Genomic DNA, 26243 nt, shown 5'->3' with positions numbered 1-26243 from the left:
ACAGTTGTAGTCAGTCTGGTGTTTTCAGCAGCAAAAAGTGAAAAAAAAAAGGGGGTCAAATTGACTATTTAAATTAACTAACTTGAGGACATCCACAACAACTGGCACAGAATATACAGACTCAGCATCAGATGACACCTTTGAGAGGTCATAGTCTTGTGAGGAGAATGAGCCTTGAACATAAATAACTAGGTAGGTAACCCCATGTGAGAAATGCTAAGGAAAATAAGAGAGGAAGAAATTTAAAATACGGCTCAAGGAAGAGAGATTACAATCCACATTCAAAGGCTTTCTGTGGGAGGGGAATTTGCACCAGGTTATGAAGGATGGCCCCAAATACAACAGACTGGTTCCAAATAGGGAAAGGAGGACGTCAAGGCTGTATATTGTCACTCTGCTTATTTAACTTATACGCAGAGTACATCATGAGAAACGCTGGACTGGAAGAAACACAAGCTGGAATCAAGATTGCCGGGAGAAATATCAATTACCTCAGATATGCAGATGACACCACCCTTATGGCAGAAAGCAAAGAAGAACTAAACAGCCTGTTGATAAAAGTGAGAGAGTGAAAAAGTCGGCTTAAAACTCAACATTCAGAAAACTAAGACCATGGCACCCAGTCCCATCACTTCATGGGAAATAGATGGGGAAACAGTGGAAACAGTGACAGACTTTATTTTGGGGGGCTCCCAAATCACTGCAGATGGTGACTGCAGCAATGAAATTAAAAGACGCTTGCTCCTTGGAAGAAAAGTTATGACCAACCTAGATAGCATATTAAAAAGCAGAGACATTACTTTGCGAAGAAAAGTCCATCTGTCAAAGCTATGCTTTTTTGAATGGTCATGTATCAATGTGAGAGTTGGACTGTGAAGAAAGCTGGGCGCCAAAGAATTGATGCTTTTGAACTGTGGTATTGGAGAAGACTATTTAGAGTCCCTTGGACTGCAAGGAGATCCAACCAATTCATCCTAATGGAAATCTGTCCTGAATATTCATTGGAAAGACTGATTCTGAAGCTGAAACTCCAATACTATGGCCACCTGATTCAAAGAGCTGACTGGGAAAAGACCCTGATGCTAGGAAAGATTGAAGGTGGGAGGAGAAGGAGACGACAGAGGATGAGATGTTTGGATGGCATCACCGACTCAATGGACATGAGTTTGAGTACACTTTGGGAGTTGGTGATAGACAGGGAGGCCTGGCATGCTGCTGTCCTTGGGGTTGCAAAGAGTCGGACACGACTTAGCGACTGAACTGAACTGATGAAGGACGAGAGACTTCGGGTATGTGAACAAGAAAGGCTGAAAATTCCAGGAACAGGGGCCAATGTTAGCACACATGGAAGAGCTGAAGGAACACACAGGTAGAAGAGGAAGAAGCTCTCCAAACGCCTAGATAAAGGCACAGTGCACACCTGCCTTGCTCTGATGGCTTTTTCCTTGGTTAGACCATCTCCTTGGTGATAATCATTACAGCATTTCTGTGTGTAGAGACTGTGCTGATGAACATGAACACAAGCACCCAGATATGGGAATGCTTGGAGCATAGATTTGAAAGAGTTGGGGACTCAATTTTTCTGGAAGAGCAATGGTTTTCTAACTATAAATCCATGGAAACTCTAGCTTAAACAAATCTGTGGAATCCCAGAAGCACAATAGAGCTGCTCTGCTTGAAACAGAGACAGTGGTCCAGGAGCCCACCTAAACGTAGGTTTCTCTCCCTGAAGGTAGACCCTGAGTAGGGGCACCAAGGATGAACAATGGTCCACTGCTTTCTGGAATACAGTCTATAGAAAGCACTGCTCTGAATAAAGTGTGTACCATAAATAGAGTGGCAGGGAATAAGTGGCTCAGGTCAGATGGGGAAGGGCCTGGAATGTAAGCTTACAGGTATGACCTTTGTTCTGTAAGGAACAGGGAGTCTTGAGAGTTGTCCTGTAGGAGGGAGTGAAACCGGAGTGAGAGGAGACAATAGGAACGGAATGATGGCAAGACAACAATATTCAGAAAAGACTTGCTACGCAGGATTTAGCAAGTGATTGGCGTGAAGGGCAAAGTAAAGAAAGTCCACAAAATAAGGTGGGATTTCAGGCTGGGTGACTGAAGTCATTAGAGAGGGACAGTGACTGGCAAAGGCTTGAGAGGAGAGATGCTGAATTCAGTTTAGGACTCCCTGCATAGTCTGGTGCAGAAGCAGAGGTGCCAACCAAGAACTGAACTCATGACACTGGACGCTAGTCTATGTGCTCAGAGCTTCCAAGGATGAACTCAGCTCAAAGAGCCAGAGACTGCGATTTTTGGTATGTATGAAGGTCCATCCAAAAAATGCCGGAAAGTGTGTTAGTCACTCAGTCGTGTCCAACTCTTTGTGACTTTGTGCACTATAGCTCATCAGGCTCCATGGAATTCTCCAGGTCAGAATACTGGAGTGGGTAGCCATGCCCTTCTCCAGGGAATCTACCTGACCCAGGGATCAAACCACAGTCTCCTGCACTGCAGGTGGATTCTCTACAATCTGAGGCACGAGGGAGCCACAGTGCTGGATTCTGTGCACCATAAAAAAAGCGATGCTGCCCAAGGCAGCACGGAGCAGAGGAAAGAGTGCAGATCCGCATGTCGCGCCAACCCGGACTCGAGTTCTAGCATCACACCTGAACACCTGCAGCAACTTGGTCAGGTTAGTTTAACTTTCTATAGTTCAGTTGAGTTCAATTCAGTCGCTCAGTCGTGTCCGACTCTTTGTGACCCCATGAATCGCAGCACGCCAGGCCTCCCTGTCCATCACCATCTCCTGGAGTTCACTCAGACTCACGTCCATCGAGTCCGTGATGCCATCCAGCCATCTCATCCTCTGTCGTCCCCTTCTCCTCCTGCCCCCAATCCCTCCCAGCATCAGAGTCTTTTCCAGTGAGTCAACTCTACTCATGAGGTGGCCAAGTACTGGAGCTTCAGCTTTAGCATCATTCCTTCCAAAGAAATCCCAGGGTTGATCTCCTTCAGAATGGACTGGTTGGATCTCCTTGCAGTCCAAGGGACTCTCAAGAGTCTTCTCCAACACCACAGGTCAAAAGCATCAATTCTTCGGCGCTCAGCCTTCTTCACAGTCCAACTCTCACATCTATACATGACCACAGGAAAAACCATAGCCTTGACTAGACGGACCTTAGTTGGCAAAGTAATGTCTCTGCTTTTGAATATACTATCTAGGTTGGTCATAACTTTTCTTCCAAGAAGTAAGCGTCTTTTAATTTCATGGCTGCAGTCACCATCTGCAGTGATTTTGGAGCCCAAAAAATAAAGTCTGACACTGTTTCCACTGTTTCCCCATCTATTTCCCATGGAGTGATGGGACCAGATGCCATGATCTTCGTTTTCTGAATGTTGAGCTTTAAGCAAACTTTTTCACTCTCCTCTTTCACTTTCATCAAGAGGCTTTTTAGCTCCTCTTCACTTTCTGCCATAAGAGTGGTGTCATCTGCATCTCTGAGGTTATGGATATTTCTCCCGGCAATCTTGATTCCAGCTTGTGCTTCTTCCAGCCCAGCGTTTCTCATGATGTACTCTGCATAGAAGTTAAATAAGCAGGGTGACAATATACAGCCTTGATGTACTCCTTTTCCTATTTGGAGCCAGTCTGTTGTTCCATGTCCAGTTCTGACTGTTGCTTCCTGACCTGCATACAGATTTCTCAAGAGGCAGGTTAGGTGGTCTGGTATTCCCATCTCTTTCAGAATTTTCCACAGTTTATTGTGATCCACACAGTCAAAGGCTTTGGCATAGTCAATAAAGCAGAAATAGATGTTTTTCTGGAACTCTCTTGCTTTTTCCATGATCCAGTGGATGTTGGCAATTTGATCTCTGGTTCCTCTGCCTTTTCTAAAACCAGCTTGAACATCTGGAAGTTCATGATTCACGTATTGCTGAAGCCTGGCTTGGAGAATTTTGAGCATTAACTCACTAGCGTGTGAGATGAATGCAATTGTGCAGTAGTTTGAACATTCTTTGGCATTGCCTTTCTTTGGGATTGGAATGAAAACTGACGTTTTCCAGTCCTGTGGCCACTGCTGAGTTTTCCAAATTGCTAGCATATTGAGTGCAGCACTTTCACAGCATCATCTTTCAGGATTTGAAATAGCTCAACTGGAATCCCATCACCTCCCCTAGCTTTGTTCGTAGTGATGCTTTCTAAGGCCCACTTGACTTCATATTCTAAGATGTCTGGCTCTAGATTAGTGATCGCATCATCATGATTATCTGGGTCGTGAAGATCTTTTCTGTACAGTTCTTCTATGTATTCCTGCCACCTCTTCTTAATATCTTCTGCTCCTGTTAGGTCCATACCATTTCTGTCCTTTATCAAGCCCATCTTTGCATGAAATGTTCCCTTGGTATCTCTGATTTTCTTGAAGAGATCTCTAGTCTTTCCCATTCTGTTCTTTTCCTCTATTTCTTTGCATTGATCGCTGAAGAAGTCTTTCTTATCTCTTCTTGCTATTCTTTGGAACTCTGCATTCAGATGCTTATATCTTTCCTTTTCTCCTTTGCTTTTCGCCTCTCTTCTTTTCACAGCTATTTGTAAGACCTCCCCAGACAGACATTTCGCTTTTTTGCATTTCTTTTCCATGGGGATGGTCTTGATCCCTGTCTCCTGTACAATGTCATGAACCTCCATCCATAGTTCATCAGGCACTCTAGCAGATCTAATCCCTTCAATCTATTTGTCACTTCCACTGTATAATCATAAGGGATTTGATTTAGGTCATACCTGAATGGTCTAGCGGTTTTCCCTACTTTCTTCAATTTGAGTCTGAATTTGGTAATAAGGAGTTCATGATCTGAGCCACGGTCAGCTGCTGGTCTTGTTTTTGTTGACTGTATATAGCTTCTCCATCTTTGGAGAGAATTATATTCTGCGAAGAATATAATTAATCTGATTTTGGTGTTGACCATCTGGTGATGTCCATGTGTAGAGTCTTCTCTTGTGTTGTTGGAAGAGGGTGTTTGCTATGACCAGTGCATTTTCTTGGCACAACTCTATTAGTCTTTGCCCTGCTTCCTTCTGCATTCCAAGGCCAAATTTGCCTGTTACTCCAGGTGTTTCTTGACTTCCTACTTTTGCATTCCAGTCCCCTATAATGAAAAGGACATCTTTTTTGGGTGTTAGTTCTAAAAGGTCCTGTGCTGCTGCTGCTGCTAAGTCCCTTCAGTCGTGTCCGACTCTGTGCAACCCCATAGATGGCAGCCCACCAGGCTCCACTGTCCCTGGGATTCTCCAGGCAAGAGCACTGGAGTGGGTTAGGTCTTCATAAAATCATTCAACTTCAGTTTCTTCAGTGTTATTTGTTGGGGCATAGATTTGGATAACTGTGATATTGAATGGTTTGCCTTGGAGACGAACAGAGATCATTCTGTCATTTTTGAGATTGCATCCAAGTACTGCATTTCAGACTCTTTGTTGACCATGATGGCTACTCCATTTCTGTAACAATAACAAAATGGGGAATTTGAATCCAGACCTCAAGGACAGGCCAGCCCAGAGGTATAAACCATGAAACAAACCAGAGAGTTTAAGGCATGTGAAAGCAGAGAAGAGACAAAAGCCAAGAATCAAGCCCCGAATATGCTAACTCCTTACCCTCTGATAGTGACAGGGTTGAATGATAATGAATAGTGGCTACTAATACCAGTGTTAGAGCCAGACAGACCCAGGTGCAAATTCCAACTTGGCCCATATCTACTAGTAGATAACAAAAAAGTATATAAACTATCTCTGAAAGTGAAAGTGGCTCAGTCATGTCCGACTCTGTAACGCCATAGTATTTTCCAGGTCAGAGTACTGGAGTGGGTAGCCCTTCCCTTCTCCAGGGGATCTTTGCAACCCAAGGATCAAACCCAGGTCTCCTGCATTGCAGGGGAATTCTTTACCAGCTGAGCCACAAGGGAAGCCCAAGAATACTGGAGTGGGTAGCCTATCCCTTCTGAGTGGATCTTCCTGACCCAGGAATTGAACCGGGCTCTCCTGCATTGCAGGCAGATTCTTTACCAACTGAGCTATGAGGGGAGCCCCAGGACTGTCATTGATATCGCTATCAATGATAGTGAGTGAGCACTATCATTGGGATTGAATAGAACAATATACCCAAAGCACTGAGTACAGGCATGGAATGTAAGAAAATGTAATAAATAAGAATTCTCCTTTTGGGACACATCTTCCTGGCTTAGAGGCAAGGAGAATCTCTTGCCCTCATCTTTGGATCTAGGACAGTTGGGCAGAAATTTCACAGTGGGAGGAACCCCCAGAGGCTCTGTGAAATTTTGGGGTTCAGGTATTATTGGATCTAACACAGAAGCACTGGAGCTGAAAGGCCACCAGAATATGGACTGCATTCCCAGAAGGGATCATACCTTCTCACCCCTCGATGGAAGACCCACCACTGTGGCTCTGACTTTCATGCCCTGGGAGGGAGCAGCAGCTGGTGGGGACCCTGTTTTGCCCAGTCACTCACTCCAGGGGCCAAGTTCAGTTCAGTTCAGTTCAGTTGCTCAGTCGTGTCTGGCTGTTTGCTAACCCATGGACTGCAGCACGCCAGGCCTCCCTGTCCATCACCACCTCCCAGAGCTTGCTCAAACTCATATCCATCGAGTCCGTGATGCCATCCAACCATCTCATCCTCTGTCATTTCCTTCTCCTCCCACCTTCAATATTTCCCAGCATCAGCATTCTCTTTTCCAATAAGTCAGTTCTTTGAATCAGGTGGCCAAAGTATTGGAGTTTCAGCTTCAGCATCAGCCCTTCCAATGAATATTCAGGACTGATTTCCTTTAGGATTGACAGGTTGGGTCTCCTTGCAGTACAAGGGACCCTCAAGAGTTTTCTCCAGCACCACAGTTCACAAGCACCAATCAGTTCAAAAGCAGCAATTCTTCACCACTCAGCTCTCTTTATAGTCCAACTCTCACGTACACACATGATACTGGAAAAACCATAGCTTTGACAGATGGACCTTTATTGGCAAAGTAATGTCTCTGCTTTTTAATATGCTATCTAGGTTGGTCATAGCTTTTTTCTTCCAAGGAACAAGCATCTTTTAATTTCATGGCTACAGTCACCATCTGCAGTGATTTTGGAGCCTAAGAAAATAAAAGCTGTCACTGTTTCCATTTTTTTCCCCATCTATTTTCCATGAAGAGATGGGACAATATGCCAAGATCTTCATTTTCTGATGTTGAGTTTTAAGCCAACTTTTTCACTCTCCTCTTTCCCTTTCATCAAGAAACTCCTTAGTTTTTCTTCCCTTTCTGCCATAAGGGTGGTGTCATCTGCATATCTGAGGTTATTTCTCACGGCAACCTTGATTCCAGCTTGTGCTTCATCTATGCTCACCTATCTCATGTTTTGTGTGAGAATAGATTCCTCACATGAACCTACTACACTTACCAAGAAAATGCATATACCTCCCCCACTACAGGTGAAGTCCATAGCCCTCCAAGGAAGCTTTATTAAGTACTGGGTGGCTAGTAATTTGATCCTGGAAGCCATGATTTTCTAAACTCCTCTATAAATTGTCCCTAAGCCTGTCTTCTTCCCTGCTTTCTGTTAATACTAACTCTTCGGTTTACTCCCCCACTCCTAATTTTTGACATCCTATAACCCTTCTTTTAAGCATTTTTAGTCACTTTAGTCATGTCCAACTCTTCACAACCCTGTGGACTCTAGCCTGCCAAGCTCCTCTATCCACAAGAATCTCCAGGCAAAACTGCTGTAGTGAGTTGCCACGCCCTCCTCCAGGGGATCTTCCCAACCCAGGGATTGAACCTGAGTCTCCTGCATTGCAGACAAATTCTTTACCACTGAGCCACTGGGGAAGCTCAAGGGTTTCCCTAATAAAGTCTAAAGTTAGTCAGTATTTCTTCTGTCCTTTCAAATGATAGATGAGCCTTAAGACTCTGATCTGAACTATACTCTCAACCCCAGTTTTCTGTCTAGTCTAGTTCCTTTTGTTCTGAACCTTTCTGTGACCTTTGCAGTCATGATTCAAAATGCTCTTTTTACAGCATGAATTTTCAGAAATTGTGTGCTTACAGAGACAGAGTGGCCCACCATCTTCCAAATTAATGTTTAAGAGGAAGTTTCTAGACATAGTAGAGGCAGCTCACATAATAAGGTATAAATTTGTCTCTCCAGCTGAAACATCATCTTGAATGATGACTTCTTCTGCTGAAATCTGAATAATTTCCACAACTTTCTTCTGACCTTGGAGTGATATTTTCAGACCAGCCCTGAGTCAGGCTCCACTTTTCAGAGCTGTTGTCCTGCATGCCTGGTGAGAAGGCACACTTCTGGCTCAGTCCTAGAGAAACAATCTATTTCAAGATGCAATTGAGTACTTACATTATGGTTCAAAGAGCCTGGGCGGACTCCCCTGGTCAGTCACAGGTCACTTTGAGTTCTCCTATTCCTCTGACATGATCAATCTGTGGGAAGCCCTACCTGCATTCTTCAAAACGTGTTCACCCTTTCTTCTTCAAGCTCGCATTGCTTAAGCTTTTATTTCAGTGTCTCCCATCTTTGTTCTATATGAATCTAGTAACTTTATGGAAGGAAAGTTTGTTATAAGAGGAATTGCATCATAATTGGCAGCCTTCTATAACCTCAGCTGCTCTCTCTTCTGTTCTCCTAAACTCATTCTCTGATACCCACTTCTGGTCAAGGAAGATTCTGGAATGCGAATTTCAGTCCTGTCTTCCTCTGATTTCTTTGGAATTCCATGGCATAAATTTTCCTCTGCTTAGTCCCACAGGCTGGGTTAATATCATTAAGAACTGGGTGCTTGGGCTTTATTTTTAAGGCTTTCTGACTCAGTCTTCCCAAAAGTTCACAAAAGTTTCAGGGAATACAGTAAATCCTCTACATATGAACCTTCAAGTTGTGAACTGTTGAAGATGTGAACGTGTGTTCCCTCAACGTCAGGCGTGAGTGAAATGGCAGCTCACCCTCCGTCTCTGTTGCTGACGACCCTTCAGCTCTACCAACTCCCGCCACCTCTCCCTCTTCCAGTAAGTAACTCTTTTTGCCTGTTCACCCAATGCCAGCCCAAGTGCCAACTGTTATACTGTAGACTGTACATTTCAAGGTCCTGTACTGTAAGATTTTAAATGGTTTTTTTTTGGTGTTTTTTAATGTGTTATTTGTGTGAAATGTATTATTAACCCATTACAGTAAAGTACTAGGCAGCTGACTGTGTTAGTTGAGTAGCTACGCTAACTCTGTTGGGCTTACTAACAGCTTGAATTTACAGATATGCTCTTGGAAGAGAATTTGTTTCTATGTGAGGCATGTACTGTAACAGGAAGCCCAAATACATTGGCTTCTAGGCCCCCCCAAATCAACGAAGTTTCTCTAATTGTCAGAGACTTTCCTGTAATGGAAGCAGAAATAAGAGATCAAGACCTCTAACAAGGAAATATCAGCGGAACCAATTAAAAATATGCTGAATGTCACTACTTCTTTATGAACACTGTGAAACCTAATAAACTGGAGGTTAATGATTTCATTTCATAACAAGCAAAGGAAGATGACTTCTTCTCTCATGGGCCTTTAGTGAGATCACTGGTGAGAAAAATATTTAGAAGGATAAATGAGATTTCACCAGTGAGTGAGCACTTAACCACCAATGTGACAATAAAAAGCAAAAATTTCTCCACAGTATATTTAAGGCATTATGAAACCACACTGATTTTACTTTATAGCTTCCCCTTACTTCTACCTCCTTCATGATAAATAACCATTTATTAGTTTCTCCTTTCTTCTGTGTGGATTTTGTTTCACCTGAAAGGCAGCAACTAATTACTAGAGCTGAAAGACAAAGAAAAAGAGAAAAAGTCAAGAAAATTCCTTCATCTCTTGGTGGCTCTTTAACAGAGATTTGAAATAACAACTTTGCTGTGCTGAGGGACAATCATTATCCACTACAGATATCTGCTCGATTGGGCTCAGCAGGTCCTAGGAACTTGGAGGGTTTTGCCAAACAAAATCTGGAAAAATAACACAATAGAAGATAAAAGTGAATTTTGCCTTCATTCCATTCACACAGAGAGATGTTTCTCCTCTTTCTAAGCCATAGCAACTTGGGAAACTTAAGAGACAAAAGAAAAGATGAAATGGTAACCAGTTTAAGTAGCAGTGGGAAGAGAGTGAGTGAAAACCACAGGGCTCAGAATCCTTACCTAGAGAAATGGATTTTTCATTATGATTATGATTGTGACTATGATTGTTATTTGAATTCACACTGAGAGGAAAGAAACTTATTTGGGTGGCTAGGATTCAATTGCAAGCCTTGTTGTCAACTAATGTACTTAGACTTTTATCTGATAGGTCAAAATGAGGAATCACTGCTAGCCAGGAATGAAATCATTCCAAGCTCCCTAAGTCAAAATATAGTTTAAGATTTCGCTCCAAGTTGAATGTGTACATTGTAAACCAGACCCAAGTTTCAGGAGAAAAGGAAGTTGGTCTTATACAAGGAGGCAGTCAATAAATGTACAAATCAATATCTGAGTGGACAGCAGACCATACAATAAATTGTCCCCATCCTCAACCTGGTCAAAGCTGATTGAACCATACATGAGGAATTGACTCAAAGCAGTATATTCATTGGCTTGTGAGTGACCAGATCAGTCCTCTTTTTTGTTATTGTCTGAACTAAGAGACAGATGGAGCTTATGAAAAGGTGAGGGGCATTATTATGTTCATCAAAAAGTACCTTATTTTCATTTATATAGATAAAGCTGTTGCCTAGAAAATATTTAGAAACTATTATGTCAATAGGAAATGAAAAACCATTGTTACAGTCCTATTTATCTTTGATGACTACATGAAACTGGATTGGTCATCTGGAACTAATTCACTATGCTTGAAAAATGTGGAAATGTTTCTAGAAAATCACAGGTGTGAAAATGGTATTTTGCAATTTGCATCAATTTCCATGACAAGTTAAAATGGAGGGAAATTTTCTGTACTAATCAGAGTTCATGTGTCCAGATTTGCTTAGGACATGCCTGGTTTATGCCTTGTTTCTGAGCTTTGTTAACCACTATATCAGCTTTCAAAGACTAATAGAGTTTTGCCAAGAAAATGCACTGGTCATAGCAAACACCCTCTTCCAACAACACAAAAGAAGACTCTACATATAGACATCACCAGATGGTCAACACCAAAATCAGATTGATTATAGTCTTTGCAGCTAAAGATGGAGAAGCTCTATACAGTCAACAAAAACAAGGCCAGGAGCTGACTGTGGCTCAGATCATGAACTCCTTATTACCAAATTCAGATTCAAATTGAAGAAAGTAGGGAAAACCGCTAGACCATTCAGGTATGACCTAAATCAAATCCCTTATGATTATACAGTGGAACTGAGAAATAGATTTAAGGGCCTAGATCTGACAGATAGAGTGCCTGATGATTTATGGAATGAGGTTCGTGACATGGTACAGGAGACAGGGATCAAGACCATCCCCATGGAAAAGAAATGAAAAACAGAAAAATAGCTGTGTGGGGAAGCCTTACAAATAGCTGTGAAAAGAAGACAGGTGAAAAGCAAAGGATAAAAGGAAAGATATAAGCATCTGAACACAGAGTTCCAAAGAATAGCAAGAAGAGATAAGAAAGCCTTCTTCAGTGATCAATGCAAAGAAATAGAAGAAAAGAACAGAATGGGAAAGACTAGAGATCTCTTCAAGAAAATCAGAGATATCAAGGGAATATTTCATGCAAACATGGGCTCGATAAAGGACAGAAATTGTCCAGACCTAACAGAAGCAGAAGATATTAAGAAGAGGTGGCAAGAATACATGGAAGAACTGTACAAAAAAGATCTACATGACCTGGATAATCATGATGGTGTGATCACTCATCTAGAGCCAGACATCCTGGAATGTGAAGTCAAATGGGCCTTACAAAGCATCACTATGAACAAAGCTAGAGGAGGTGATGGAATTCCAGTTGAGCTATTTCAAATCCTGAAAGATGATGCTGTGAAAGTGCTGCACTCAATATGCCAGCAAATGTGGAAAACTCAGCAATAGCCACAGGACTGGAAAAGGTCAGTTTTAATTCCAATCCCAATGAAAGGCAATGCCAAAGAATGCTAAAACTACTGCACAATTGCACTCATCCCACATGATAGTAAACTAGTGTTGAAAATTCTCCAAGCCAGGCTTCAGCAATACATGAACCATAAACTTCCTGATGTTCAAGCTGATTTTCGAAAAGGCAGAGGAACCAGAGGTCAAATTGCTAACATCTGCTGGTTCATGGAAAAAGCAAGAGAGTTCCAGAAAAACATCTATTTCTGCTTTATTGACTATGCCAAAGCCTTTGACTGTGTGGATCACAATAAACTGTGGAAAATTCTGAGAGAGATGGAAATACCAGACCACCTAACCTGCCTCTTGAGAAATCTGTATGCAGGTCAGGAAGCAACAGTTAGAACTGGGCATGGAAAAACAGACTGGTTCCAAACAGGTAAAGGAGTATGCCAAGGCTGTCTATTGTCACCCTGCTTATTTAACTTCTATGCAGAGTACATCATGAGAAACGCTGGACTGGAAGAAACACAAGCTGGAATCAAGATTGCCGGGAGAAATATCAAGAACCCCAGATATGCAGATCACACACCACCCTTATGGCAGAAAGTGAAGAGGAACTAAAAACTCCTCTTGATGAAAGTGAAAGAGGAGAGTGAAAAGGTTGGCTTAAAGCTCAACATTCAGAAAACAAAGATCATGGCATCTGGTCCCATCACGTCATGGGAAATAGATGGGGAAACAGTGGAAACAATGTCAGACTTTATTTTTTTCGGCTCCAAAATCACTGCAGATGATGATTGCAGCCATGAAATTAAAAGACGCTTACTCCTTGGAAGAAAAGTTATGACCAACCTAGATAGCATATTCAAAATCAGACACATTACTTTGCTGACTAAGGCCCATCTAGTCAAGGCTATGGTTTTTCCAGTAGTCATGTATCGATGTGAGAGTTGGACTGTGAAGAAGGCTGAGCACCGAAGAACTGATGTTTTTGAACTGTAGTGTTGGAGAAGACTCTTGAGAGTCCCTTGGACTGCAAGGAGATCCAACCAGTCCATTCTGAAGGAGATCAACCCTGGGATTTCTATGGACTGAATGATGCTTAAAAGCTGAAGCTCCAGCACTTTGGCCACCTCATGTGAAGAGTTGACTTATTGGAAAAGACTTTGATGCTGGGAGGGATTCGGGCAGGAGGAAAGGGGGACGACAGAGGATAAGATGGCTGGATGGCATCACGGACTCAATGGACGTGAGTCTGAGTGAACTCCGGGAGTTGGTGGTGGACAGGGAGGCCTGGCGTGCTGCAGTTCATGGGGTCATAAAGAGTAGGACACGACTGAGTGACTGAATTGAACTGAACTGAACTGATACCAGCTTTCAGTCTTCTCTGGTGGCTCGGATGGTAAAGAATCTGCCTGCAATGCAGAAGACTTTGGTTTGATGCCTGGGTCTGGAAGATCCCCTGGAGAAGGTAATGGCTACCCAACCCAGTATTCTTGCCTGGAGAATCCCATGGACAGAGGAGCCTGGCAGATTACAGTTTTTGAGGTCGCAAAGAGTTTAGCACAACTGAGCAATTGGCACTTTCCCTTTCGCATCAGCTTTCATTCTCAAAAATGTTCCAATATGGATGATAAGTTATGTGGTGACATTAATTATAGTCGCAAGGTAAAGACTCACAGGTTTAAAGTAAAGTGGATAAATGCTGGAATTTGGCTAACTAATAAAATGTATTTCCTGAAGGCATGGATAAAATGATAGAGTAGGAAGACCCTGAGTTCACTTCCTCCGATAAACACACCAGAGTTATGGCTATGTATAGAGAAGTTATTGATGGGCAAGACCAGAATCCTGCAGAAAATATCTTTCACAACCAAAGATATAAAGAGGGAACAATAACAAGACATGTAGGAGGGAAAGAGACCTGGTATAGTTGATATCCATACCTCCAGGTGGGTGACCCACAAAGTGAGAATTAATTATAATTGCAGAAGTCTTCCCCAAGGAATGGGAGACATGAGCTCCACACCCGGCACCCCAACACTGGGGTCCTGCATGGGGAAGATGATCCCCCAGAATGTTCATCTTTGAAAGCAAGTGGGGCTTCCTTCCTGCAGAGTCAGAGGTCTGTGGGAAATACAGATTCTACTCTTAAGGGCTCACATGAAATCTCACATGCTCTGGGACCTAGGGCAGAAGCAGTAATTTAAAAGAAGCCTGGGTCAGACCCAGCCGCTGATCTTGGTGAGCCCTGTCACAGTGGCAGGGGGCGATTGGAACTCACCCTAGGGACAAAGGGTTTGGTGGCAGCCGTTTGGGGGAGCACGTGTCTACCACAAGAACAGTGGGGCTGGCAAGCAACATTTCACAGTCCTCCCTCTAGCTTAGTAACACCAGGACCCAGACCTGACTGCCAGTCTGTCAATACCAGAACTGGCATGTCTCACGCCAAGCAGCAAGCCAGGTGGGGACATAGCCCCACCCACCGGAAGGCAGGCTGCTGAGCCCACAGCAGCCCCAGCAGAGGGCCCACTGGAAGGCCCAGGACCTGCCCTGCAGCCAGAGGCCCCAGCACCCGGCTCCACCCGCTAGCAAGCAGAGATTCCTTGGGGCCCAGTCAGAGGACACCAGCCTGGGACCACTGCAGCCCTGCAGCCTGCCATGGCAGGACCCAGCCCGCCCACCAGCAGGCCAGCACATGCCCCAGGACCCCTGAGTCCTACCTCCACCCTCTACCAAGGTAAATCCAGCCCTGGGAACCCCCAGGCTGAGCTGCTCCCAAAAGCAGGCCAATACCAGCTCTGAGACACCTTGGACCTTCAGCCACAGGTAGGAGAGTAGGGGAAGGACAAGAACAGGTGAGGAAGATTAAAAATTACAAATTCTGTTTACAAAATAAACAAGTCATTGGTATGAAATGTACAATCTGGGGAATATAGTCAATAACTATGTAACATCTTTGGAAGCTGACACAGAGTAATTAGACTTACAGTGATCAGTTAAAATGCACAGAAATATCTAATCACTACGTTCCATGACATGAACTAACAACTTGGTGTGGGTCAGTTATGGTTCAAAAGCAAACAAACTCATGGATAAAGAGATCAGATTTATGATTACCAGAGGCAGGAGGAGTTGATGGGGGAAAGGGAATTTGATGGGGGCAATTAAAGGATGCAAACTTCCCATGACTAAATAAATACTAGAAATGTACAACATGAGAAATATATTTAACACTTCTGTATATTCTAGGGCTTTTTTCCCTGTACTGGCTACGTAACCCAACCAACTCTTTAGTGTGAAACAAGACTCAGTTCAAGTAGGAGCAAAAACAAGAGCAATAATGAGAAATATAATTAGCACTTGGGTTTATTCTGGGGCTTCCCTTGTGGCTCAGCTGGTAAAGAATCTGTGTGCAATGCAGGAGACCTGGGTTCGATCCCTGGGTCAGGAAGATTCCCTGGAGGAGGGTGTGGCAACCCATTCCAGTACTCTTGCCTGGAAAATCCCATGGACAGAGGAGCCTGGCATACTATAGTCTGTGGCCTTGCAGAGTTGGACAAGACTCAAGTGATCTAGCATGCATCTTCTATATAAGTTAAGAATAAAACCTAAGGGTTCTCATCACCGTGGAAGAGGAGGAAGCTCCTACACCCATTTAAAAAGTGTTATCTTGAGGGGTGGGGTGAACTGGGAGATTGGGATTGACATGTATACACTATTGATACTGTGTGTAAAATAGATAACTCCCTGATAGCTCAGTTGGTAAAGAATCCACCGGTAATGCAGGAGACCCTGGTTCGATTTCTGGGTCAGGCGATCCCCTGGAGAAGATATAGGCTACCACTCCAATGTTCTTGGGCTTCCCTTGTGGCTCAGCTGATTAAGAATCTGCCTGCAATGCAGGAGATCTGGGTTTGATCCTTAGGTTGGGAAGATTCCCTGAAGAAGGGAAAGGCTACCCATTCCAGTATTGTGGCCTGGAGAATTCCATGGACTACATAATCCATGGGGTCACAAAGAGTCAGACATGACTGAGCAACTTTCAAAAAAAAAAAAGAGAGAGAGAGAAAGCATATTGTATAGCACAGGGAACTCTATTCAATGCTCTGTGGTGACCTAAATGGGAAGGAAATCCAAAAGAGGGGATATATGTATGCATGTAACTGCTTCACTTTGCTGTACAGCAGAAACTAACACAACATTGTCAAGCAACTATAATCCAATAAAAATTAATCAAACAAAACCCCGATGTTTAGTTCCCTATAGACCTATGGGGCTGTGTGTAAAAGCTCCTGTTAAAAAGGAAACGGTAGTCCCCAAATGGAGTCACTTGTTTGAGGTACCCCGCCCCTCCCCCGCAGCAGACCAGACTTAACACTGAACCTAATTACTTCCCGAGGAATGTGACCTTTAGCTACCCAGCCAGGAATTTCTTGGTCAGCCCTAGGAAATCTACTGAAAGACCCCTTCCTTTCCCCTTAGGAGGGTTAATTTGTCTAAAGCAATGCATTCTTTGCTAATAATTTCCTTTTTCCTCCCTCCTTGCCTTACAAACCTTTCCTTTTCAGCAGTTCAGTGGAGCTCTTTCTAGCCACAGATGGGATGCTTCCCAGTCTGTGAATAATTTAATAGAACCAATGTGTGATTGTTCAGTCACTCAGTCGTGTTTAGCTCTTTGCGAGCCCATGGACTGCAGCATGCCAAGCCTCCCTGTCCATCACCCACTCCCGGAGTTTACCCAAACTCCTGTCCATTGAGTCGGTGATGCCATCCAACCATCTCATCCTCTGTCGTCCCCTTCTTCTCCTGCCCTCAATCTTTCCCAGCATCAGGGTCTTTTCCAATGAGTCAGTTCTTCGCATCAGGTGGCCAAAGGATTGGAGCTTCATCTTCAGCATCAGTCCTCAATGAATATTAGATCTTCATATTTATTCAGTGAAATTTTTGTTATTTAACAGATTTGTTGTCAGTGATGGGGTTGAAGAAGACTTCCTATGGCTTCAGGGACAAAGTGACACATAGGTACCTGAAAACTCCTTTTTTAATATGAAGGAGTCCTTGGGCTTAGTAAAGAAAACAACTGTCTCAAAGGCCCTTGCTGAGTCATCTAACTTCAGGGAAAACAAAAGAAACTTTAAGTCCCACCCTGATGCTCCAGGCCAGTTGCATCTACCTGGGACTTATCACCCCCTGCCCAAAACCTCACAGCCCCTGTTCAACTGCAAATCCCATCTCAACTAAAGAATACCCAAAGCGTCCTTCCTGACTAACTTTCCCTTATCCCTTCCACAAACCTGCCTTTAAATATGAAGCCTCCCTGATTCCTCTCGTGCTCAGCCAGGCTGACTGTTGCCCCTCCTTGCCTGAATAAAGGTAACCTACAAAGTGATAGGATACTGAAAGGGGAACTCCGCGGGTCAGTAGGTACCCAATATGCTACTGGAGATCAGTGGAGAAATAACTCCAGGAAGAATAAAGGGATGGAGCCAAGCAAGAACAATACCCAGTTGTGGATGGGACTGGTGATAGAAGCAAGGTCCGATGCTGTAAAGAGCAATATTGCATAGAAACCTGGAATGTCAGATCTATGAATCAAGGCCAATTGGAAGTAGTCAAACAGGAGATGGCAAGAGTGAACCTCGACATTCTAGGAATCAGTGAACTAAAATGGACTGGATGGGTGAATTTAACTCAGATGACCATTATATCTACTACTGTGGGCAGGAATCCCTTAGAAGAAATGGAGTAGCCATTATGGTCAACAAGAGTCCAAAATGCAGTACTTGGATGCAATCTCAAAAACGACAGAATAATCTCTGTTCATTTCCAAGGCAAACCATTCAATATCACTGTAATCCAAGTCTATGCCCCAAACAGTAAAGCTGAAGAAGCTGAAGCTGAATGGTTCTATGAAGAGCTGTAAGACCTTTTAGAACTAACACCCAAAAAAGATGCTCTTTTCACTATAGGGGACTGGAATTTAAAAGTAGGAAGTCAAGAAACACCTGGAGTAACAGGCAAATTTGGCCTTGGAATACAGAATGAAGCAGGGCAAAGACTAATAGAGTTTTGCCAAGAGAACGCACTGGTCATAGCAAACACCCTCTTCCAACAACACAAGAGAAAACTCTACACATGGACATCACCAGATGGTCAACACCAAAATCAGATTGGTTATATTCTTTGCAGCCAAAATGGAGAAGCTCTGTAAAGTCAGCAAAAAACAAGACCAGGAGCTGACTGTGGCTCAGTTCATAAACTCCTTATTGCCAAATTCAGAATTAAATTGAAGAAAGTGGAGAAAACCACTAGACCATTCAGGTATGACCTAAATCAAATCCCTTATGATTAAACAGTGGTAGTGAGAAATATGTTTAAGGGACTAGATCTGATAGATAGAGTGCCTGATAAACCATGGATGGAGGTTTGTGACATTGTACAGGAGACAGGGATCAAGACCATCCCCATGGAAAAGAAATGAAAAAAGAAAAATGTCTCTGAAGAGGCCTTACAAATAGCTGTGAAAAGAAGAGAAGTGAAAAGCAAAGGAGAAAAGGAAAGATATAAGCATCTGAATGCAGAGTGCCAAAGAATAGCAAGGGAGAAAAGAAAGCCTTCCTCAGCAATAAATGCAAAGATATAGAGGAAAAGAACAGAATGGGAAAGAGAGATCTCTTCAAGAAAATTAGAGATACCAAGGGAACATTTCATGCAAAGATGGGCTCGATAAAGGACAGAAATTGTCCAGACCTAACAGAAGAAGAAGATATTAAGAAGAGGTGGCAAGAATACATGGAAGAACTGTACAAAAGAGATCTTCATGACCCAGATAATCACGATAGTGTGATCACTCACCTAGAGCCAGACATCCTGGAATGTGAAGTCAAGTGGGCCTTAGAAAGCATCACTATGAACAAAGCTAGTGGAGGTGATGGAATTCCAGTTGAGCTCTTTCAAATCCTGAAAGATGATGTTGTGAAAGTGCTACATTCAATATGCCAGCAATTTGGAAAACTCAGCAGTGGCCACAGGACTGGAAAACGTCGGTTTTCATTCCAATCCCAAAGAAAGGCAATGCCAAAGAATGCTCAAACTACTGCACAATTGCATTCATCTCACACTCTAGTAAAGTAATGCTCAAAATTCTCCAAGCTAGGCTTCAGCAGTACGTGAACCGTGAACTTCCAGATGTTCAAGCTGGTTTTAGAAAAGGTAGAGGAACCAGAGATCAAATTGCCAACATTCGCTGGATCATGAAAAAAGCAAGAGAGTTCCAGAAAAACATCTATTTCTGCTTTATTGACTATGCCAAAGCCTTTGACTGTGTGGATCACAATAAACTGTGGAAAATTCTGAAAGAGATGGGAATACCAGACCACCTAACCAGCCTCTTGAGAAATCTGTATGCAGGTCAGGAAGCAATAGTTAGAACTGGACATGGAACAACAGACTGGTTCCAAATAGGAAAAGGAGTACGTCAAGGCTATATATTGTCACCCTGCTTATTTAACTTCTATGCAGAGTACATCATGAGAAACGCTGGACTGGAAGAAACACAAGCTGGAATCAAGATTGCCGGGAGAAATATCAAGAACCTCAGATATGCAGATGACACCACCCTTATGGCAGAAAGTGAAGAGGAGCTAAAAAGCCTCTTGATGAAAGTGAAAGAGGAGAGTGAAAAAGTTGGCTTAAAGCTCAACATTCAGAAAACTAAGATCATGGTATCTGGTCCCATCACTTCATGGGAAATAGATGGGGAAACAGTGGAAACAGTGTCAGACTTTATTTTTTGGGGGCTCCAGAATCATGACAGATGATGATTGCAGCCATGAAATTAAAAGACGCTTGCTCCTTGGAAGGAAAGTTATGACCAACCTAGATAGCCTATTGAAAAGCAGAGATATTACTTTGCCAACAGTGGTCCATCTAGTCAAGGCTATGATTTTTCCTGTGGTCATGTATGGATGTGAGAGTTGGACTGTGAAGAAAGCTGAGCGCCGAAGAATTGATGCTTTTGAACTGTGGTGTTGGAGAAAACTCTTTAGAGTCCCTTGGTGATCCAACCAGTCCATCCTAAAAGAGATCAGTCCTGGGTGTTCATTGGAAGGACTGATGCTGAAGCTGAAACTCCAATACTTTGGCCACTTCATGCAGAGTTGACTCACTGGAAAAGACCCTCATACTGGGCGGGATTGGGGGCAGGAGGAGAAGGGGACGACAGAGGATGAGATGGCTGGATGGCATCACCGACATGATAGATATGAGTCTGAGTGAACTTCGGGAGTTAGTGATGGACAGGGAGGCCTGGCATGCTGTGATTCATGGGGTCACAAAGAATCAGACACGACTGAGCAACTAAACTGAATTCAACTGAACCTCCATTGAGATCATCTGACTAACTTTCCCTTATCGCTTCCACAAACCTCCCTTTAAATATGAAGCCTCCCTGATCCCTCTCGTGCTCAGCCTGGCCATTAGGCGGACTGTCGCCCCTCCTTGCCTGAATAAAGGTAACCTACCTCCATTGAGGTCGTCTCTCTTTCTTTTCTGCCTTGGCCCGAACTATACCTTACAGAATACACTGTCTTTCTCACCATTCCCGAGGGTCATGGGGATTTCTCTCTTGGTTCTGAGCTCCACTTCTTTGGGTTAAGACCCTGAGCAAACTCGAGGTGACAGTGAAGGACAGGTCACGTTCCTGATCTAAACTGGCTTTCCAGTCCAGGGCTTAACAGGTCAACTGGAGTGGCAGACCAGTGTTCCATCTCTAAATTAAGTCCCTGGTCCTTGGTTCCATCTGCAGATCCCCAGTTGTTTGGAATCCCTTTCCCCAGTTCTAGCCCACAGTCTCTATTTCCTGGACTCTGTTGGTTTAGTCCACTCTATTTTGAATTGTTGGTGGTCGGCATGACCTTGTCTTTGTCAGTCTGCAGTAATGTCTTTTGCTTACTGCCAGTGTGTTAAGGTATACATTTGTTTGTCTTGTTTTATGTAAATAAAGGTTATTGTCAACAGAACTCATAAGCCAAAAATCAACAAAAATTGGGCAAAAGTCGAGAACTGAAAGGCAGTTAGACTGTTTTCCACCTAACTCCAAGACTTTTGTGTTAGGGTAGGTTAAACTCAGAATGGGTTAGATTGATACTAGGTCACCTACCAACCTCAAGAAAATTTCCATGCAACGATGTAAACTGTAAAACATGCACAGTCGTAACCCAGAAGTCCATCCCTTTTAGGTTTTCATCTCCAAAAAATTCAAAGTCTGAGCAGATGGGACCCTTAAGTTCTAAAGGGTCAAGTGTTCCACCTTCCAACATATCTGTTTATTTTATGTCTAAAAACTATGGCCCCAGGAGCTATAAACATCTATAAAAATAGCAAAATGTTTTTAAGAGCAGCATAAAATTACAATAGCCATTATGGGAAACATTCTAATCAGGCAAGATAATTCATTTAAGAATGGTTCCCAAATTAAACAAATTGAAAAGGATGCCTATGTTAATTGGTATGCAGAAGCCTCCAAAAGATGCCAAGATTCCCAAATAACTTCATTAAAAGATTCCTTACAGAAAGCTAATGAAAATTTAAATACACAAGAGATACCCGAAACAAAAGACGATAGCAATGATGTGACTTCTACAGTTCTTGTCTCTCCTTCTTCGCCTGAGTACCCAGGACGTTTTACTAATTACCTGAACTGCCTTTCCACTCTCAAGAGACTATTAAAAAGAGTTACTTATAAAAATAAAACCACCCGAGGTTATAGGCAATCCTTCTCAGATATCTTTCACTCTTGGTCAAAGACAGAACTAAGAGCCATTGTTAAAGAAATTCCTAAGCCCAGGGAGGATCCACAAAAGTTTTTCAAAAAATTTAGAATGCTTATCAGAGTTTCAAAAGGTAAAGAATCTGCCTGCAGTGCAGGAGACCCAGTTTCAATCCCTGGGTTGGGAAGATGCCCTGGAGAGGGGAATGGTTACCCATTCCAGTATTCATGCCTGAGAATTCCATGGACAGCCTGGCGGTTCTAAAGAACTGGACATGACAGAGTGACTAACTTTTTCACTTTACAGAACTCTTATCAGGGCTTATGATCCTGGGCTGCCAGAAACATTGCTTATGCATATGTTGGTAGGACCTGGTGAAGCCCCAAAATGGATGTGGGAAGCAGAATAGAATTATCCAGAGGATGGCAGTCAGGATCTTCGGTCTCCAACATGGTTCCCTAACAACCAGAAAAAGACCCCAAAATAGCAACTGATCTTTTGAAAACCATTCCTAGAGTCTTCCTTGCTCACATCGATTGGTCTATTATTCAAACATGCAAACGAAAGATGAACCATGGCCCGCTTTAGATCCTCTTTGGAAGGGCTCCTCCTACGATACTCTGGGTTCCGTACAATAAGTAAGGTCACCCAAATTGCTCTACAAATGAATTCCTTTTGTAAATGAATGGAATTTGATGTTATCCGTAGGTAAAAAGGCAGAAAATAAAATTGGAGGCCACAGGCCTGACTGAACACTTAACCACAGCTAAGCAGTTTGAAAGGACTTTGGACCAAGACCATAAATAAAGATTCATCAAACTAATGGTCTTACAATTGCAACAGCTCCAGGGCTAGGGACCTCAAATAATATTTAAACCTCCCTCATTGCACCCCCTTAGGGGTCCGTCATCAAAATTTGAACCAAGGTGTTCCCTGATGCTCTTTACAGCATTGAATCTTTCTTCTATCACCAGTCACATCCACAGCTGGGTATTGTTTTTGCTTTGGCTCCATCCCTTCATTCTTTCTAGAGTTATTTCTCCACTGATCTCCAGTAGCATATTGGGCACCTAATGACCTGGGGAGTTCCTCTTTTGTATCCTATCATTTTGCCTTTTCATACTGTTCATGGGGTTCTCAAGGCAAGAATACTGAAGTGGCTTGCCATTCCCTTCTCCAGTGGACCACATTCTGTCAGCCCTCTCCACCATGACCCGCCCGTCTTGGGTTGCCCCACAGGCATGGCTAGGTTTCATTGAGTTAGACAAGGCTGTGGTCCTAGTGTGATTAGATTGACTAGTTTTCTGTGAGTATGGTTTCAGTGTGTCTGCCCTCTGATGCCCTCTTGCAACACTTACCATCTTACTTTGGTTCCTCTTACCTTGGCGTGGGGTATCTCTTCACGGCTGCTCCAGCAAAGCACAGCCACTGCTCCTTACCTTGGACGAGGGGTATCTCCTTACCGCCGCTGTTCCTGACCTTCAACGTGGGATAGCTCCTCTAGGCCCTCCTGTGCCTGTGCAGCAAATTGGAAGTGGTCAAACAGGAGATGGCAAGAGTGAACGTCGACATTCTAGGAATCAGCGAACTAAAATGGACTGGAATGGGTGCATTTAACTTAGATGACCATTACATCTACTACTGCGGGCAGGAATCCCTCAGAAGAAATGGAGTAGCCATCATGGTCAATAAAAAGAGTCCAAAATGCAGTAATTGGATGCAATCTCAAAAACGACAGAATGATCTCTGTTCGTCTCCAAGGCAAACCATTCAATATCACAGTAATCCAAGTCTATGCCCCACCCAGTATTGCTGAGGAAACTGAAGTTGAACGGTTTTATGAAGACCTACAAGATCTTTTAGAACTAACACCCAAAAAAGATGTCCTTTTCATTATAGGGGACTGGAAAGCAAATGCAGGAAGTCAAGAAACACCTGGAGTAACAGGCAAATTTGGCCTTGGAATGTGGAATGAAGCAGGGCAAAGACTAATAGAGTTTTGCCAAGAAAATGCACTGGTCATAGCAAACACCCTCTTCCAACAACACAAGAGAAGACTCTACACATGGACATCACCAGATGGTCAACACCGAAATCAGATTGATTATATTCTTTGCAGCCAAAGATGGAGAAGCTCTACACAGTCAACAAAAATGAGACAAGGAGCTGACTGTGGCTCAGATCATGAACTCCTTATTGACAAATTCAGACTTAAATTGAGAAAGAAGGGAAAACCACTAGACCATTCAGGTATGACCTAAATCAAATCCCTTATGATTAAACAGTGGTAGTGAGAAATATGTTTAAGGGACTAGATCTGATAGATAGAGTGCCTGATGAACTATGGAATGAGGTTTGTGACATTGTCCAGGAGACAGGGATCAAGACCATCCCCATGGAAAAGAAATGCAAAAAAGCAAAATGGCTGTGTGGGGAGGCCTTACAAATAGCTGTGCAAAGAAGAGCGGCGGAAAGCAAAGGAGAAAAGGAAAGATATAAGCATCTGAATGCAGAGTTCCAAAGAATAGCAAGAAGAGATAAGAAAGCCTTCTTCAGCAATCAATGCAAAGAAATAGAGGAAAACCACAGAATGGAAAAGACTAGAGATCTCTGCAAGAAAATTAGAGACACCAAGGGAATATTTCATGCAAAGATGGGCTCAATAAAGGACAGAAATGGTCTGGACCTAACAGAAGCAGAAGATATTAAGAAGAGGTGGCAAGAATACATGGAAGAACTGTACAAAAAAGATCTACATGACCCGGATAATCATGATGATATGATCACTAATTTAGAGCCAGACATCTTGGAATGTGAAGTCAAGTGGGCCTTAGAAACCATCACTACGAACAAAGCTAGAGGAGGTGATGGAATTCCAGTTGAGCTATTTCAAATCCTGAAAGATGATGCTGTGAAAGTGCTGCACTCAATATGTCAGCAAGTTTGGAAAACTCAGCAGTGGCCACAGGACTGGAAAAGGTCAGTTTTCATTCCAATCCAAAGAAAGGCAATGCCAAAGAATGCTCAAACTACCGCACAATTGCACTCATCTCACATGCTAGTAAGTTAATGCTCAAAATTCTCCAAGCCAAGCTTCAGCAATACGTGAACCATGCACTCCCTGATGTTCAAGCTGGTTTTAGAAAAGGCAGAGGAACCAGAGATCAAATTGCCAACATTCGCTGGATCATGGAAAAAGCAAGAGAGTTCCAGAAAACCGTCTATTTCTGCTTTATTGACTATGCCAAAGCCTTTGACTGTATGGATCACAATAAACTGTGGAAAATTCTGAAAGAGATGGGAATACCAGACCACCTAACCTGCCTCTTGAGAAATCTGTATGCAGGTCAGGAAGCAACAGTTAGAACTGGACATGGAACAACAGACTGGTTCCAAATAGGAAAAGGAGTACGTCAAGGCTGTATATTGTCACCTGCTTATTTAACTTCTATGCAGAGTACATCATGAGAAACGCTGGACTGGAAGAAACACAAGCTGGAATCAATATTGCCAGGAGAAATATCCATAACCTCAGATATGCAGATGACACCACCCTTATGGCAGAAATTGAAGAGGAGCTAAAAAGCCTCTTGATGAAAGTGAAAGAGGAGAGTAAAAAAGTTGGCTTAAAGCTCAACATTCAGAAAACTAAGATCATGGCATTGGGTCCCATCACTTCATGGGAAATAGATGGGGAAACAGTAGAAACAATTTCAGACTTTATTTTTGGGGGCTCCAAAATCACTGCAGCCATGAAATTAAAAGACGCTTACTCCTTGGAAGAAAAGTTATGACCAACCTAGATAGTGTATTCAAAAGCAGAGATATTACTTTGCCGACTAAGGTCCGTCTAGTCAAGGCTATGGTTTTTCCAGTGGTCATGTATCGTTGTGAGAGTTGGACTGTGAAGAAGGCTGAGTGCCGAAGAATTGATGCTTTTGAACTGTGGTGTTGGAGAAGACTCTTGAGAGTCCCTTGGACTGCAAGGAGATCCAACCAGTCCATTCTGAAGGAGATTAACCCTGGGATTTCTTTGGAAGGAATGATGCTAAAGCTGAAACTCCAGTACTTTGGCCACCTCATGCGCAGAGTTGACTCATTGGAAAAGAGTCTGATGCTGGGAGGGATTGGGGACAGGAGGAGAAGGGGACGACCCAGGATGAGATGGCTGGATGGCATCACAGACTCGATGGACGTGAGTCTGAGTGAACTCCGGGAGATGGCGATGGACAGGGAGGCCTGGCGTGCTGCGATTCATGGGGTGGCAAAGAGTTGGACACGACTGAGCGGCTGAACTGAACTGAACTGAACTGTTCCCTGGTGGTTCAGTGGCTGAAACTCCATGCTCCCAGTGCAGGGGGCCTGGTTCCATCCC

The sequence above is a fragment of the Capricornis sumatraensis genome, chromosome 8 (assembly GCF_032405125.1).
Source record: "Capricornis sumatraensis isolate serow.1 chromosome 8, serow.2, whole genome shotgun sequence".
Taxonomy (NCBI): domain Eukaryota; kingdom Metazoa; phylum Chordata; class Mammalia; order Artiodactyla; family Bovidae; genus Capricornis; species Capricornis sumatraensis.
The sequence above is the reverse complement of the archived record's forward strand: the minus strand, read 5'-3'. Positions refer to the sequence as shown.